This window comes from Amblyomma americanum, chromosome 2 (assembly GCF_052857255.1).
Source record: "Amblyomma americanum isolate KBUSLIRL-KWMA chromosome 2, ASM5285725v1, whole genome shotgun sequence".
NCBI classification, from domain to species: Eukaryota; Metazoa; Arthropoda; class Arachnida; order Ixodida; family Ixodidae; genus Amblyomma; species Amblyomma americanum.
Window position 1 is genome coordinate 48147037 of NC_135498.1, and position 19039 is coordinate 48166075.

Consider the following 19039-nt stretch of genomic DNA (forward strand, 5'->3'; position numbering starts at 1 on the left):
AATCTCGGCTGTTGCAGTGACATTTTTTAAGGCGCCTGTGTGCTGTGCAATGTCAGTGTGCTGTAAACAATCCCAGTTATTTAAAAATTAATCCGGAGCCCTCCGCTACAGCGTGCCTACACTCTAAACACGAACAAACCTGTATAGGAGTATGCTGTCCTCTAGCGCTCTCTCTCTCTCTCTCTCAAAAAAAAAAAAGAAAGTGCACTATAGAGGGCAGCTTACTAACCTTTTACTCCTTTCTGTTTAGAGTGTAGGCTCCTAGCATGCGTGGAGTTTTGGGACGTTAAACCTGACATATCAAGTCCATAACAATCTGGCTTCGAGTGTAAAATTAAAGGTTTGCTGCTTTGAAATGTTAGAGGAGGCTTTCCAATCGATACGAAAATCTAAAGATCTGTTTCTTGTCATTCGCCTCAAGTAATGCTGCTTACAAGAGGAATTAAAAGAGTGCACGTTAGCTTGCGTAACGTGTAAGTAAGCGACGAGTGAATGGCCCTTGTGGTATTTTTTTTTTTGTTCAGAACAGCTACATTGATGCAACAAGTGACGTCGCGCGAAAGCTGCTGTAAAGTTTTAGTCAAAAGTATCCAGGCCTGTGGTTTTTTTGGGAGGACTCTGTAGTAAAGCTCTTACAGTACTTCTAATGACCAAAATGTCCTGCGAGGTGAGAACAAGGCTTCTGCCCAACTTACAGGGGCACCCTTCGGGGATGAAAATTACGCTAAAGGGCCTGAAGACTTGATCTAGGGTGTAGGGTGTACGCGGAGAGTTCGAACGATCATGCTATTGCGGCACTGAGAAATGACCTATACCAAAGCTAGGAAAAAAAAAGAATTGATTTGCACAAGTGCCGCACATCACATTGGCTGTGAAATCATGATGACCACAACTAAGAGAAGTGCGCTAAGTTCGGGCGTAATAAATCTCGCCAGGCACGATTGTTGGGCCCTAAACGATAGCGAATTGCAGGACTGCGATTTGCATACGAATCGAATGCGGAGAGTACGCGATTCGTATTGGATAACTCGAATTTTTAACCCCTCTTGCTTTTTTTTTATTACAGGATGTGCAACATACTGGGAATTTTGTGAACTTCTCAGCATGGGTACATTATCGCGCGCAATCTGATTAAGAAGCGGATTTCGTACCAGCGGATTAAGCAGTATAAAAAATCATTATAATGCCAGGAACAACACCGTATAAATATTACAGACACGCTCACATAAAAGGTTTACAACAGAGCGAATAGCAGTATTTTTGACACGGCTTACCTTATTTTTTAAACCGCTTTTGCATGCCGTAGCAACACTGTATGCTTTGAGGCACTCGATCGTAGTTAAAGGGACACCAACAACAACTCTACCTTGCTTTTGTTTGTCAGTACAAATCGATTGTTTGGCGCTCTCTGGTTGTTTTGATATTTGTTAACCAGCAAACAACGCGTTTATTGTTGACAAAATTGAGTACAAAACTGGGACATCCCCCCCCCCCCACCCCCCTCCTTTCTATTTGATTCAAACTTGCGACATCGAGACAAAAAAGCACTCCGTAACCACTGTTTGGGAGAGAATGGGGGTACAGTCTGGCCTCAGAGATTCGAACTGGCTTCAACCCCTGAACAGCATTTATAGCCACCGAGCCACCGCCGGAAGTACATATGTAAGGATTTTCTACGATAGTATTAGGGCTATGTGATAAACGACCGTGACATCGCTTCTAAAGAAAGCTAAACGATGTTATGAAAACCAGTTATCCAGACATACTAACGATTCTAAACGAAAATGACAGCTGCTTGACGAATTTCTTAACATTCGTAAGTCACCTAATGTTGTTAAATCTATTTTTCACGCTGGTTTTATTTTATCTGACCCTGAGGAAATGGCGAATACATTTAGCAACTATTTTTTCAATACATCTAATTATCCTTTCTCTTCGTTGTGCGCACATTCTCTTGAGCGCTGCCCTCATTCATGCTTTCTTACCCACACGTGTCCAGACGAAGTTCTATCCGTAATTACTAATTTAAAGACGACCGGCCCCGGCGTTGACAATATCCATGGAGAGCATGTGAAAAGTATCCGATCATTGCTTGCACCAGTCCTCAGCCACGTCTGCAATCTCGTTTTTAAATGTGGCAGTTATCCCAAGCAGCTCAAGATAGCGAATATAATACCGGTCTTCAAAAAAGGTGATCCAGCTCTGCCAAATAATAATCGACCAATTGCAGTTCTTCCCCTTTGGACAAAATTTAAAAAAAAAATTAATTGAAATAAGGCTGTCAGGTTATATTGAAAATTTTCACATATTGACAGATTGTCAACACGGCTTTCGCCGCGGACTATCTACAGATACTGCGATAGCGTTTCTCATAGATTACGTCAGGCTGGCTATTGATAAAGGAATGTTCTCAGAAGCAGTATACGTAGATTTTAGTAAAGCATTTGATTCCATCGATTACTCCATCGTGTTTCACAAACTAGAATCATACGGTATCACTGGACCTCCTTTAATGCTCCTGAAGAGCTTTCTTTGTGACCGAGAGCACATAGTCACTATTGATGTTCACACATCTAACATAGCTTTAAATAAGAAGGATGTTCCACAAGGCTCTATTCTAGGCCCTGTATTGTTTTCACTATACATTAATGATTTACCGTCCTGTTTAAAGAATTGCAATAGTATACTATACGCAGATGACTTTACCATGAAATCATCGCACCAGGACATTAATCAGCTCATATATAACCTACAATATGACTTTAATTCTCTTGAGCGCTGGTGCCACATTAACCGCCTGTCCGTGACCGTCACTAAGACTTGTTTTCAGATTTTTCATCCCCCTCAGAAGCCATTGCCCTACTATACCTCAATTCTGCCGCTATTTCGTCGCAAGATCGAGTTTATTTTCTAGGTATTATCATTGACCCTCATTTAAAATTCCATCATCATGTAGCTGACACGTGCAAGCAAATTTCGTATGGGTTACGCGCACTAATTAAAGCCTGAAGCTATTTCCCAATCCAAACTTTATTATCCCTTTACTACGCATTCATCCACAGCCACTTAAACTGCGGTATCTCATCTTGGGGTAACACCTATCGTATTCATCTCTGGCCTTTCATAAAGCTGCAAAAGCAAGCCATGCGCATCATAACTATACCCCTCGAATGTCACCCTCACGCACTTTGTTCATAGAGTTAAACGTTCTACCTATCTCGGCCCTTTATTTTGACAACATTGGTATACTATTCTTTAAGATTCTTGATCATCAGTTCCCGATAAGCATATTTTCTCTTGGCACGCTCATAAGCAACATCGTCACACGTTTTGTGCTGCGTATCAACTTTTTACTACCTAAGGTCAGAACTAACTACGGGAAACAATGTCTCACTTTTTAATGCATATCATTTTGGAATTCTTTGAACTTAGACATCAAACAAATACGCTTTTTCGTTGAAGGTGAAATTAAAGCTTTTCCTTCTTAATATGTGATTTTTTCCTTCTTTTTTATTATTGATCCTATGTATCGCGGCATCTGTGAGTTTTGTTGTACATTCTCCTGCATTATATTGTTTGTATTTAAATATTTCGGTAACTCATATTTCACTATCTATTCATTCTCTGCGTCGCTAATTAATGTGCCGTGTATTTCTTACTTTGTTGCTTAATTTTTGTCATGGGAGGTCCCGCCCGCGGTCTTGTACCATGGGACCTCTCGCTGCATACGCCTGTAAGTTTGTTTGAATGCATTAATAAACTTTCAACTTTCAAGTCGCGAACCGAACAACGTTGCTCGGCCCTTCGCTCAGATACCACGTACACATGAACCACGCGCATCACACTTTACACGAGCTTCCATTCAGCACGTAAGGCGACGTCAGCATCTGTTTGCTTCCGTAGTACGCAATAGGCAGCGCTATTATACGCGAAATGCACACGCAGTCAAGACCGGCTGCTGACGATACCGACGTGTTCAAAATGGTGCGGTGTCGTTTAAAGCATTAAAGAATAAATGTACTTGCATAACATTGTTACACAAACACAATGGTCGTTCCAAAAAAAACTTTTTACACTTGTTCCAAGAGTTCATTGAGCTCTACGAGAACGCCTGGGCGTCCTCATAATCTAGTGCGCGGAGCGGCATGCTGTTTTTTTTTTTTCAAAGCATTATGCAGAGCGAAACACTGAAACAATGAACAAGAAAGGTACTGACATTTCTGGAATAGGTCAGGGCGGTAAGTAATGCTCGGAAATGGAAGGCGGGGAATTCAAGTGGGCGCAAACGGGGCTAGAAGCAGGAAAAAAAAAAGTGAAATATTGACTGAAAAAAAAAAATGCGTTGAAAGCGCTTGTATGTACGTTCGGCTTTGTGCAGATATGTACATACGTTAAGTTGGGACGTAACACCAGAAACACGAATACCCAAGCTTTTATTGTTAAATCTGTCTTTTTTTCTTCTTTTTACTTTTGCTACGTGCAGCTGGATATACCGCAGGATTACTATCGGTGACGCAATGCGGTTCTCCTTTACATTCTCTCCCTTTCCCTTTTTATAGGCAGGTGCCCAACATAGAATTTGTAGTGTGTAGCGCGTTATTCAAACCAAAATAGAATTTTATGCTCGCTTTGATATTAACAGATGAGATATACCCCAAGTGGGGACTAATGGGTCACTATTGGAGGGGGCGGTTGAGGGAGGAAGGTGAAGAGGGGGGGGGGACCTCCCATCTAGGCTATGTTTAAATGCGGTAGCGTTAAAGGCCCCGTTACACAGAATATCCGGCGTCGGCGTTGTCGGCGTTGCGAACGAAAAATCACGATCATGACACTGGCCGGTGGTCCCCAGAGAGCAACCTAAGAGGCAGGTGGTCCACCTAGGCCACGTGACCTTGCGGCGTCATGACAACCTGCCCACCGGATACTGAGCAAACTGCCCATCATGGCAGGTGGCAGTTAAATTAAGGGTTGGTTGCTCGGGAAGTTAAATTATTGATTGCTCGCTCAGGAAGAGCAACCTGAGCCGCACAAGGTACACCACTGGGAGCACCTGCCATCGCAGGGCAGTGGCGCATCGCTTAACCGCTGCACCACTGCGCCAGGACGGGTGTGAGGACTACCAGGGATCTATGAATGTAAAGCAGAGAATGACCGCCTGCATATATGGGAATTAACCAATTAAGCTCACGTGTCACATCCTTAAGGCGGAGCTGAAGTGTCCCCTCCAATTTTTTTTCTTTTTTGGGTGAAAAATGGGGTACGGTGTGGTTTTACTATGCAAAATTTCTCGTTTGCCCCCCCCCCCCCCCCCAAATACCCTTATAAATTTGCCCCTGAGATACCCACTGTGCTCTAAATATTTCACTTTATTCAATGAAAAATCTCTGCGTTCCGCTTTCTAAGAAACGACGCTTATTTATAATGTTTTTCTTTGTTTTCCAAACCATCTTTTCGAACCGGCAATTGACGTCAGTACAGTTAGATCAGGACCAAGCAAAGTATATTGACAAAGTATATGGATGTTTTGACACCTCATCACAGTATCTGCTATCGCGATTTGGCAAGTCTGCATGTGGCTCTGGCGAGTGGCGAGCAGGCGCTCCACCGTAGTTCCATAGCGTGCCCGTTTTAAAGCAACAGCGTTAACGAGCTCGTGTAGCAGAAAAGCCGTTGTCGTCGGCGGCGTTGGCCGTGAGCGAAAAGATCGTCCTCCTCCTCCTCGCACTCCTCCTCCTCCTCCTCCTCGCAGTGTACCCCGCTGCCCCAACAGATAGCGCGCGACTGGAGTGCCTCCCGCTCTTCTCGTTCGGGCGCAGTGGGGCCGTGCGGGCACGCAGGAATCACGCGGTGAGCGGCGAACAACGCAGCGCACATCCAAAGCGCGTTCACCACGAAGCTTGCGGCTTGCTGCCCGTTCGTTCGGCGCGGAAGCTATGCTGGCGTTCGTGGCATCGGGTTTGTCGAAATCAACTGCGCTTCGATAAAAACCAACAACATACTCGAGGCTGAGGAAGCAGCAATTGCACTCGCCATCACCCAGCAGAGTGACGAGCCCCATACACACATCATTACAGACTCGCAAGAGGCGTGCAGAAGATACAGCAGTGGACGCATATCCACTGCAGCCATTCACATACTCAAGGCGAGGACAATCACTTTTACGAGATGCTTCATCACGTGGACACCAGGCCATGAGGCTGTCAAAGGGAACCAATGTGCGGACGCCAATGCCCGAGCATACGCCAACCGGGAGGCGCGCACCGAAGGGGAACTGGACGCAGTCACAAGACGGTATGGAGCCATCTTAGAACACCAACGAGCCCTCCGGAGGACATACCCGCCTCCCCACAAAGACCTTAGTAAACAGCAGTCGGTTGCCTGGAGACAACTACAGACTAATACATACCCCAATCTGAGTTTACTCAGCAAAATCTATCCATCCACTTATGAAAACAAATGCCCGCTATGCGGTGAACACGCAACGCTTTACCACGTTACATGGGCCTGTCAGAAAATGCAGGCAGCGCCGATAAACAACACACCTACACCGGAGCAGTGGGAGGCTGCGCTGTCCAGCTCGAAGCCTGAAGAGCAGCTCAAGCTGATCGACAGGGCTCGCAAGACTGCAAAGGCCGCTGGGGCCCTGGACTGAGGGCTCCACCTACGCTGCGAGAAATAACCCTTATACAATAAAGTTTTTCATTCATTCATTCATTCATTCATTCATTCATTCATTCATTCATTCGAAAACGATGTGCCGACGAACTACGACTGCAACTTGAGTCCCGCGCGTTTCGGCAAGGCGCCTGGCAGCGCTTCTGCGTGGTTTGCCGCTCCGCGCGTCCGTTTCACCGTACGTAGCAGAGCGATTCGTCTAACGGGCAAGGCGTCGCGCCCAACGGGCGATGGCGTTCCCTGGACTCCATGGCAGTGCTGCAACACGCTGTCGCGTTCCACTCTTAAAGGCGAAGCTTAAGCGTCCTCCATTTTTTAAAGGCCTACCGAGCCACACCGTCGCATGTTTATATATGCATCTGGAGAGACTGGCGTCGTTATCTACTGCCTTGACATGGCTCCTCTCACTGCCTATAAGCAAAAATGTGCGCTATATGTGCGCCACCGTGCATGCATGCTCTCTGCAGCTGGGACTGTAAGGGATACCGTAGCATGCACGATTGTGTAATCTTTTCCGACTGATGCACCTTTCAAGCGCAGCTGTCGCGTTTATACCCAATTTTAAAGCTCCTGAAAAACGTCAATGTAGGGCTTGTGTTTTTGTTTTTTTGAGCGACACTAATGTTGAAACACGCCGAAAAAGAGCACTCCACGACTGTCACTCGCTTAGCATGTATTATACTTCTGGCGACCTTTCATCACCATGTTTTTCATCCTGTCAATGGCGTGGGCTGGAACGCCAGGTTATTATCAGCTTGCAGGCAACATTTCCTGGGGCAATTATCAAAATGCTTCATTACCTCCATCTGGCTCACATCGCTCGCGTTAGCGCATGCGGATAGCACAGCCGCTTGCGGAGGCTGCGCAGGCTGCGTTGGTTTATATGCTGTGGGGTTGCCGCCATTGGTTAGGCTTTACTCAAGAACAGTAGCGGGTCGGGTCGAGCGGGCGCGTCTCCAGAGCGAGTCGGGTCAAACCATCGTTGGTGTCTTGCACAGGACCGGCGTAGGGGATGAGGGTAAGCGAGACCACGTCGTCGGGTTGGCGTTGGAGAAATAACATTCGGCATGTGCGCATGCGCAAGCCTTGCAGGACGGTGCGTTCTTTTGTCGTTGCATCAAAGTATGTTCACGCCCACGCGGTTTGGCAAAGAAACGGTGTGAGTAGGAACTGCCTGCTCGTTTCGACATTAATTGAGGAAAGTGTGGCGGAAGTCACATGTAATTATTTCCTCGCTGCTTTTTCACAGCGTTATCTGTTAATGCCAGACCTAATCCTGTCCCGCCCCATTCCTCACGAGATCTCGTGGCCATCGCCGGCATGAAATGATGTCATCGCAAAGACGATCACGTGACCCACTGCCATCGGTCACATGAACGTTGCTTTACATTCATCGTATCGTTAACGTGTAACTGAAACCTCTTGCACAAACGCGTACGACCCCTTTACACAACATGGGCTCCTTAGCAGCTGAGGTCGAATTTTAGGGCAATCACTAGAGCTTCCACTCAGCCGCCTAGCGACTGTCGTGAGGTCCTTCTGTGGCGACAGGTTTGGATGACGTCACAAGGTCATGTGACCTAGCTGGCCACCTGCCACCTATAGGCTGCTTCTCTGGGGATTTTAGCGCGCTAGCACTGTAGCACCCACTCACCGATTTCGTCGATGTTTTACCGGTGCGCATGCGACCTTGAAGAGCTGGATGGCTGGGTCCACCCGGGTGCCTGGGTGGAAAGTGGGCCACCTAGGTCACGTGTCCTTGCGACGTCATCACAACCTGTCCACCGGATTGTGAGCAAACTGACCACCATGGCAGGTGACAGTTAAATTAATGATCGGTCGCTCGGGAAGCGCAGCCTGGGTCGCGCAAAGCCCACCGCTGGGAACAAATGCATGCCATCGCAGGGCAGTGGCGCATCGCTTAACCGCTGCACCTGGAGTGGCATTAGGACTCCCAGAAATCGATGAATGTAAAGTAGAGAAAGACCAGTTAGGCAATAAAAACCGAAATGCTAGCGCGCCTAATTTACATCTCGCCTAACGGCGCTGAACCGTCCATCATTTTTTTTTCGTCGAGGCAAAGAAGCAGTGAGGCTACCAGAAAGTTGGGCGAGCGCGGGATTCAACTTTGAAACTTAGCACCAGCGTGAATGGCGAAGACGTAGGAAAAGAACGGATGACCAGCGCTTGTAATGCCCCCACAAGGAGCTTTTAAGGTAATGAACTGAACTAAGTTTCTAAGCAGCAAGGTGCTGTCATCTTGATTGGCCGCCTATAGGAGCAGTGCACTCTCTTCAAGTCATTTCAGACCATTTTGGGTAAAGACATGGGTAAAGGCTCTCATCCAGATGAAGGCCCGTCAGGTATGTACACCCCCGGAAGGCATTTACTGCGAAGGCCTTCACCCTCAAGGCCATGCGTATTGACAGCAGGGAATGCGAACAGCAGCGAATACGTATTGACAGCAGCGAGCACAATTCTGGGATTTGGTATTGTTTGTGTGTGGGCCGCCGCGGTGGCCCATCGCGGTGGCTGAGTGGTTATGGCGCTCGGCTGCTGGCCCGAAAGACGCGGGTTCGATCCCGGCCGCGGCGGTCGAATTTCGATGGCGGCGAAATTCTAGAGGCCCGTGTACTGTGCGATGTCAGTGCACGTTAAAGAACCCCAGGTGGTCGAAATTCCCGGAGACCTTCACTACGGCGTCTCTCATAGCCTGAGTCGCTTTTGGGACGTTAAACCCCCATAAACCATAAACCATGTTTTAGTGTTCTAGCACTAAGACCACCACTCAACGATTTCGCCATTGTGTAAGTTTGACCTGAATTAAACTAAACTAAAATAAAACACTTTATGGTCGCGAATGGGTTTCGAACCCGCGGCGACGCGAACAGATCAGCTCTCTGGCCACTGCATTAGGCCACTACACTACTAGATTAGCTGAAGAGAAAAATCTCAAACGTCGCTCACAAAGATATACCTGCCAAAAAGGTATGCTTTTAAAGATGCTTAGATGGTATGCCAGAATTTGCTTCTGAAGCAGTGTTAAACAACACGCGGGATGTTCGGCTGCGGTGATGGCGTGGTCGCAACACTGTACGCCATCGCCACAGCCGAACATCCCGCGTGTTGTTGTTGGCCTGATGGTGGAGTGACACATACCCACTGTGGGGTATTGGCCAGGATGCGTTGCAAATTCGAACAGAAGAGACATGTGGACATTATTAAGTTAAGTAATCATTGGTGAAATACTACCTCCCTGATGCAATGATTTAATCATGAAAAGAATCCCACACCAGTTTTAAGACATGTACCTTGTTGTTGTTGTTGGACTCATAAAATGGCACATACCCGAAACAGAAGTGCTAGCGCACCTAAATCACATTTCCTAACCACGCTAAATCGTCCGTCCTTCCTTTTTTATTCGCCAGAAAGCTTCGCCATTTCGCCGCCAGGGGACGAGTGCAGCTGTTATGTGGCCGTTCCAAGCAAGAATACAAGCACATAAACAACCAAATACGCGCAGGTTAACCTGAGCCCGCATTTTAACTAAACAGCTGTTTAATTATGTCTGCTGTATAGCTCCGGGAGGGTAATGTGTTGAGAATTGGCACCCTCGTCTAAATACGCTTCAGTTCAGACGGCAAAAAGATAAGGAAAAAAAAACACAGGAGAGCATGGGCACCAACACATGAGGTGCGGTCCTTCAACATTTATGTCTCCAATCTACAATGTGAGCGTCGCGTCTTGCTGTAGATGGCCCCTCTTTGGAATCAGTATGATGCTTTGTTGGTGTAGAATAACTGCACACGACGACATAGAGTGCACCGTATACCCACATCGTCTTTCTATGTTGCCCTCGTCCAAACAACAGCTCAACAGACGAGCTCGCAAAGCCTATCACGTTACTTTCAGACAGCCAGACGTACTTGTGAAAGCCGGTCGAATCCTTCGAGCGAACTCGCCGGCAACGCGCCCGACTCCTAGGCTGCAGGAATAATTTCCTGCCCACCGCGGTTTGTCGCAAGTGATTCGGCTTCTATATTAAGAGTCTCCGAATGTCGACCACAAAGGAGACGTAGGTGCACTTTGAAGCGGGGACTTTATCAGCCGGTATACGTAGAAGATTAAAGAACCCGGGTACCGTGCGGGGGCGGTATATAGAAGGCAGGCTATAGTATAGCGGGGTGAGCAGGGGGCTAACGTGGGCTCGCGCTGAAAGGAGCTGTCTGGCGTTTCCGACTCCAGCGCGGGCGCTTTGATAGCCACGCCGAGCCAGCGCTCGTTTTCTCGTTTCAATCCCTTCATTTCATCGGCAGCCCTCAGCGACACGCGAACGGTAGGGGTGGCGACGGGTCATCGACCGCCGCCAATGGGAAGTGTCCGCCGACGCAGCGTATATACGCAGGTCGTCGCCTCTTTAGCTCTGCGGGTGTGTGTGTGTGTGTGTGTGTGTGTGTGTGTGTGTGTGTGTGTGTGTGTGTGTGTGTGTGTGTGTGTGTGTGTGTGTGTGTGTGTGTGTGTGTGTGTGTGTGTGTGTGTGTGTGTGTGTGTGTGTGTGTGTGTGTGTGTGTGTGTGTGTGTGTGTGTGTGTGTGTGTTTGTGTGTGTGTGTGTGTGAGAGAGAGAGAGACCAGCGACGAGCGCGACTCACGTGTGGAGTCTGTTTATACAGGAATTGGCAGGTGCAGCTACATCCAAACGTTACAGACTACCGCACGCACGCACACATACACTCTCTCCTTGTAACCGGACTCCGCAGTTGACGGTAAAGGGAAGAGGAGGACACATCCCTGAATGACGTCCCCGGCGGATGAATTGGCGGTAAATTTGCAATAATCACAGTGCGGGTATAGAATCGCAACGTTAACCTATCATATCTTTTGAACGTCGCAAACGACTACGGGATACGGTTTCGAAGAAAAAGGCGCTGATGTCGAGGGTAGAAGACGGAGAGGATTCGCGCAGGCTAGTCCCCCCGGGCGCACGGGAAACCAGGAAAGAAGCAATGATGGTAGTAATAAAAATAACGTTTAATAACCTCGCAAACACAACCGCGGCGTGTCGTTTCAGAAAGAGGTATAGCACAATAAGGACCGCTGCGCCTGAAATGAGTTACTGTATTTACTGTATTTAGGTGCGCGGAGATCCTGACTCTAGAGGAGAAAGAAAAAAAGGAACCGACGTAAAAATTTAATCGAGTGTCGTCTAACCTGTCTGCGCTGTAATGTCGCGGGTCATTGCCCGGGTAGTCGATTATATACTCTCGAATCGACGGGATGGGCTTTTAATTTGAGTCATACATTTTTTGCAGGTCCTTTACTTTCATTGTCGGATTTTATTTCAGAGTGATTCCAGCATTCCCCTCTCTGCTGAATAAAACAGAATATTACCCTTGTAACGGGCGCCCTACTACGATCAGCACCCAGTTGTATTGAAAAGAGGAACGGAGTATAAAATTCTGAAACGTTAATATGCTCCTTTGCTCCCAGAACAGAATCAGACATGCCGTAGTGGACGGCTCGGGATTAAGTGTACGAGAGCTTTCGGTATTCTCTTAAATTAAAATGCAGCCACTGCTCCTCGGGACAGAATCCGCGACCTCATGCGGAATAGCATTCTACTTGAGAGCGACTGGATTGAGTGACAAATTGTGACAGCGTTGTGTGTGTGTGTGTGTTATGCCTTTTTCCCTTCTCTCTTCCTCCTTTAAGTCCCCTAATCCCTCTTCCCCAGTGCAGGGTAGCCAACCGGAACCCCTTTCTGGTTAACATCCCTGCCTTTCACTCCTCCTCTTTATCTATCTATATGCAACGGTCGGTACCGCGGCAAGTGAGTGAATGTGTTTTTTGCGGCTTTCAATCCCATCCTAACACTACAGCCGGTCTATATTGTCTATATCAGCCAGATATTGGAAATTTATTGGCAAAAGCTGGCCCTGCAAAGGGCCAGTGTAAAACCATCCTTTTCCAATAGTGGGTCAAGTACCTGTGCTGCTTGGGGGAGCTAGAATATCGGCATCGCCAGAAACCCACACGTTTTCACACAACAGGCAGGTGCGTCTAATGCACAATCAGGTGCTGTGCTTCTCTCATTATCTCCCGTCTTTCCCTGGGCTGGAATGGTACTACTTCGAAGTCGTTAGCTGAGCCCGTTTTCCATGCCGTTAAAGGGACCCTGAAACACCTTCCGAAGAGGGCACACCAACTCGCTCACTCGCTGCATTGTGTTGTCATAAACACCTGAGCCAAACAATACGCTTCTACACGCAGCAGAGGACCCACAATCACGCCCGAAAGTTGACGAGCCCTTATTCCCGGCGACTTTTTCATGTTCGCACCCTCCTCCGTCGCACCGCTCCTGCCTGCTTATACCAGTTCAGAGGTGGCTATTGGTTAGACTCTTTCGCATGTCAGGCAGCTACCATAGTAGCGACCAATATGCGGCGTATAGCTCTGGGGTCAGGAAGCTCCGCCCCCGGAGGTGTGGCCGGCGGAGGAGCGCCGATCTTTTAGCGTGCAAAATGTGACGAGAGGAGAGGAAAAGGCGCGAAGACGCTGAAATTCAAAAATTTGACTGCAGATAACTCAGCTTCTACAAAGCGCACACAGAAAAATCTTGCTGCAGTATATTCGTGAAGCGGCTTCCTTTTAAACATCACAGGCATACCGCAACTTTATTATAGCCCCTTTCACAGCCCCTATAAATAATTCTCAGTCTTAATTATTCTTTTATTTGATAGATTTTTATTTCCTAAATATTCACATAGAATAAATAATTACGCGAATATAAAGCCCTATATTTAACTTACACTCACTTGGAAGTAAAAATCACTTCTTGCACGTTTGTAAAAACAAATGAGCACGAAGCGACCATGTATTTGTACTCCGATTCTTCTATGTCTGTTTCTTTGTCCCGTGCTATCGGAGCTGAAAAATAATATAAGCTTTTGTTAGGCTTATTTTTCTATGCAGTGGATATGCTGAAAGCACGTGTATCGGGTCAGACGTTATCGAGCATAAAGTGTTCAGACAAATAGCAAGAAAACTGTCAGTAGCAGTAGTTACAATGTGACAATTGCATGTTAGATGCATTTCACAACTAAGCTGTAAAAAAATAAAAAGGAAAAAGCGCTCGAAATATTTCCGCGTAACAATCCTGGTGGGATAATGTAATTCGTCGCACAGGCCAGGAACGTCACCGACCGCACATCCATTAAAAAAAAAAAAAAACTCAGGCTATACAGGTGAACACTTGGAACGCCCGCCCCTTTTTTTCGTGCCGCAACATGACATGAACCGAATGAAATGAGGCATTTTAGGGCGTCAAAGGGAAATCTTTTACAAACACAGCTGCATGCGTACACTAGTATAGTCCATGTGGCACGGGATAAAAATGGGTGCCACAATGTGTGCCTACGAGAGCGGCTCAAAGACGTTACGCACGAACTGGGGCAGTATCTACTGATAAACGACTCTCACAGCAACTGAAATATAACATAATTATTGCGAAGTTTATGGCGTCAGAGCAGGAGGAATATCAGATATAAGTTGTTTCGAAAAGCCTATTCACATCCCTACTGCTGATTACATGACAACAACCTGATTAGAGGACAGAGAATTGCCGTAACGTCAGCTCTCCGGGATCAGGTGACTACAGTCTGACCAGTGAGAATGAATGACCGACTCGTGACGACACCGCTCCGGGATCAACTGACTACTGTGTCACTAATGATAATAAAGTGGTGTTAGCACTTCGGGATTAAGTGAACACTGTCTGACCAATGAAAATGGAGGATTGCCGCGACGTCACTACTCGGACATCGAGTGCTCATTACCTTACCAATAAGAATGAAGGGACAGCCGTGCTTAATACTTGTGCGCTATTGAGAACAGATATCACTTTCTCATTAAATCCGTCGCGTCGGATTGGACGTGGGCCCGATCAGTTAAGTGAAGAGAGGCGGGAACGGTGCAGCTAACGTATTCACCTCGCAAAGGTGAGCGAACAGTCTCGGGTTTCTTCATTTCTTTTTCATTCGTACACCCTGTACAAAGGTGCCAACAGATGGGCACCACGAAAGAGAGATGCAGAACAATGAATAACAACGGAGACGTAAGTTGCCTAAGCGAGCACTTGCGCACAGGAGAGATTGTGGCTGGACTAAAACTTACAAGTAAATGGGAAGTGCGAAAACACGACTGTTAGGTATGATTAAGTGCTTCCGCAGGGCTTTTTTTTTCCCCACAGCTGAATTTGTGGCAGCACTTCAAGAGCGGGCATCTGTTTATGAGCGATGAAACGATGCTCCAACGCCAGTTTATATTGGCAGGCCGTTGTGACCCGTTTCCTTTCCCCTTGCAAAATCTCCAGCGAGCATTCGGTGTGGTTGCTCAATAGCAACTTTCATCACTCGCAGGACGGGTCTCGCCCTCAGTCCCTCGTTCTCTAAATCCGGCTACACAGGCTGGACAGACTCTTTCTTTTCATAAAGCATTCTATCTCGCTCCCTTAATAGCCTGCTACATGCTGTTTGTCATTGGGCATGACTCCCAGGTATACAATGAGTTGTGGCCCACGTGCAGAATGGGATAGCGGAAAGCCGTTTCTCACTTAAAACTCCGACCTATTTCGCGAATGCACTGGCAAAAAATGTTCACAACTGCCACTTTACAGGTCATTAGTCTTCATGTTGCCATCCATACGTCGAAGAAGTATACGCCGCTGATATGCTTGCCAAGCATGTGCATGAACTCGCGGCTTCAATTTCCTCGTGGAGCTCAGGCCGGTTTTTGCACTCAGGCCTCGGTTCCCCGAACCCTGAACAAATCTTCGTCGTCCGCCCTGTCTATCGCGACGTTAAGCAATTTTGCTATGTTCAGGGGATTACTCTCCTAGGGGTAGGCTTGTGGGGGGGGGGGGGGGGGGGGAGTGATCCTCCCATTTAAAACATGTATTTCTCAGATTTTTTTCGCCGAAAGAAAAAGATTAGCATGGTTTTCCCGAGCGACCAATCATTAATTTAACTGACATCTGCCACGGTGGGCAGGTTGTGATGACGCCGCAAGGTCACGTGACCTGGGTGGCCCGCCTTCCTCCTATAGGTTACTCCCTGGTCACCACCGCGGCAACAGTCATGCTCGTGATTTTTCGCTCACAACGCTTACGCCGACACCGACCACACCGGAATTTGTGGACAACGGGGCCTCTAACGCTATCGCGTCAAAAAATGCAGTCAGACAGGAGTGGCGTTTGTTTCATTAAAAAATACTGTTCAACCCCGATTTTTCTTCTTCAAAGCAGAACCTATCAAGTCGCTTTCTAAGCTCTCCATCGCGGTCATGAACTCCTGACCGAGACCCTTGCAGTGGGCGACTGAAGCGTTCGCGGCAACTGGTCGGCATACTCGTCTTCGATGCACTACCAAGTTAGGATTACCGACGAAGCCATCGCCTCACGTGGGCATCTGCCGGCTATGCCGTGCCTGCACGCGGTGGAAGTGTGGAAGGCGGACGTTCGATGGGGTAGGTGACGTACGCCACGTGACCGGATAGGTCATGAAGGCATACCTTGACTGGTGTTGAAACTTCCATGTCATTTTTGTTTTTTCGTCATCGGCTGAGCGCAGTAGTTTCGCTTTCATCTCCGCCCCTGTCTCACGCTTACTACGCTTCGCCCAGCTGGCACACACGCACCCGCCGAGTTACCTTGCAGCCTGTCGGGGTGGGCTTGGCCAGCGGTTAACTACAATTTCAATGCCGCCTTTTTTCTTTTTTTTTTTAGTGCGGACGCACTCATACGCTGGCCAACACCGATCGAGTATCTTGTCACCGTACGTACGATCTTGTGCCGTTGCCTAGCAACCTGGGTCACTACCCAAGCTTACGCGAGTTGCTCGGGTAAGGTCGGATGAGCGTTGGGCCAGCTGGGTGCGAGGTTGCTGGGAAAAGCGACATGGGTCGCACAATTCCTACCGGTGGCTGTGACAGAAACAGCAGGGCAGTGGCGCATCGCTTAACCGCTGCGCCACTGCGCTGGTGACTAGTAATGTGAGGACTCGCCGCAGTCTATGAATATCAAGCAGAGGATTCATACATATGGGCATTAACCCACTGGAGATATCACGTCATATTCTTAAGGCGAAGTGTACTCTCCGATTGAAGAATGAGCACCTGCTTTCGCAAGTGCACTCGGTTTAGCGTTAAACCCATGCCATATTTTTTTTTTTTTTAACACGAGAGCCTTAATATCCCCATCTCGGAAAGACACTTCGGCGTCGGCGACTGTCTGAAGCCTTGCAGTTGGAGTGGCCGAAGCACTCAGATAAAATGTGACCCCATATGAGGGAGAGGGGTGTTATTTTATCACGGTTTCGCTTTAATTTTCTTGTAGCACTGAGCGACTTAATCTTGAGAGACTGTCGAAATAGCTAATTTTCTTTTTCATTATCGGCATCCTTCTAGGTGTTCCATCGCTTGCGACTTTTACTGCTATTTTTATAGGATCGTTCCTTTAAGTGATCGTGGTAAATGTGCTTTTACATAAGAACTGATTATTCATACGCAACATCGGCTGTATATGAAGAAAATGCGCCATCCCATTTTTCATTTGACGCTTGAACGGGAACCATCCAATGAGAGTGATATGATATTTCTGTGCAGTTGTAAACATTTAAAAGGTATAGGTGGCCGCCGCGGTGGCTGAGTGGTTATGGCGCTCGGCTGCTGGCCCGAAAGACGCGGGTTAGATCCCGGCCGCGGCGGTCGAATTTCGATGGAGGCGAAATTCTAGAGGCCCGTGTACTGTGCGATGTCAGTGCACGTTAAAGGACCCCAGGTGGTCGAAATTTCCGGAGCCCTTCACTACGGCGTCCCTCATAGCCTGAGTCGCTTTGGGACGTTAAACCCTCATAAACCAAACCAAACCAAACCAAACCAAACCAAAAGGTGTAGGTGTATTCAATGAGCATATAGATGTGGAAGCGGTCGCTTATGTCACTGCATATGACTCCTCATAGCAGAGGGCTTGGGCTGATATTGCTGAAAAAGATGACGCGTATCCCACTGTGCGCCTGTGCTCCCTATTGTGTACGGCCACCTAGTTTTGTAGCGGATAAAAACACCTCCAGAGTAGAAGACGGCGTCAAATTGCACAGCCGGGAGTATGGGAAGCTATTTCACGTTCGGGCTGTGTTTCATAAATTTATTATACATACTTGCTCAACATTATTGGACAAAAATTTTGAGTATTTAAAATTGCAACGTTCTTTTATGGAAAAATTGAAGGTAATGGTCCATTCTTCCTTTTCGTAGCAAAATATTTCTTTTAAAGTTTTTCCGTCGCTCGCATGGAGCAGTTAAGACTGCCGTAAAAAACCAATGGGGAACGCATTTGATGATCGCAAAAACGTTAATAGTAAAAAGATGCAAGCCTGTCGACGGGAGATCAGCGGATAGAATGATTATTACTATTAAATCTTGCAATATATGAAAAAATTGCGTTCCTAAACTCTTTTTCTCTCAAAATTGATTTTGTCAGGAATTGTTGCGTATGATCGAGCTTGTGATATGTATAAAACAGTTAGTGGTGATTCCATTTGCCCCGAGCATGACGCTATTTTGAGCATGCCCTTACAAAAATTTCTTTAGACAGTCTGTAGACTGGCCATAGACTTCTGCCTGTAAAGTCTATAGACTCTCTATAGCCAAACAATAGCGAACAGTCTATACGCAATACAAATCCTATAGACAGGCTATAGACAATCTAGAGATATATGGTCATACGCTTTTAGTAGACTTTTGTCTATAGACAGTCTATTTACTTTTGTCTATTCATAGTCTATAGACAGTCTATAGACTATGAATAGACAAAAGTAAATATCTATAGGAAGGCAACAGAGTCTATAAGCAGACTATGGACTATCTATAGACCTTTTTTGTAAGGGTGACGCACACCCCACGCACTTGTCCTGACATTTTGCTGAGTTGGATTGAGCAGCGGTCGATACTGTCTGCTAAGCCGACTTGATCAGCCCTATAATTAGGCAGACAGCGCCTATATCGCTGCAAATACGGGTCACCGCTAGCCTACCCATGCTGGCGTATTAATGCATCAGTGATGCAAGCAGTCGAATTTAAAGCTCTGCAGTGAGCGCAATCAAGAAACTCCAAATTGCAGTTTCTAAAATCATACGCGCGATCTATCAATATGTCTGGTCATAAATTATAGATATATGTGCATAATTTTACGTGAGAAGCAGTATATCTGCGCTATCACAAGCTCTGAAACAAGACATTACTTTCGCGCTTTAGAAGCTGTAGTGAAGAGGCCAAGGTATGTGGCTGTTACTGTTACTTGCTGCCATCAGT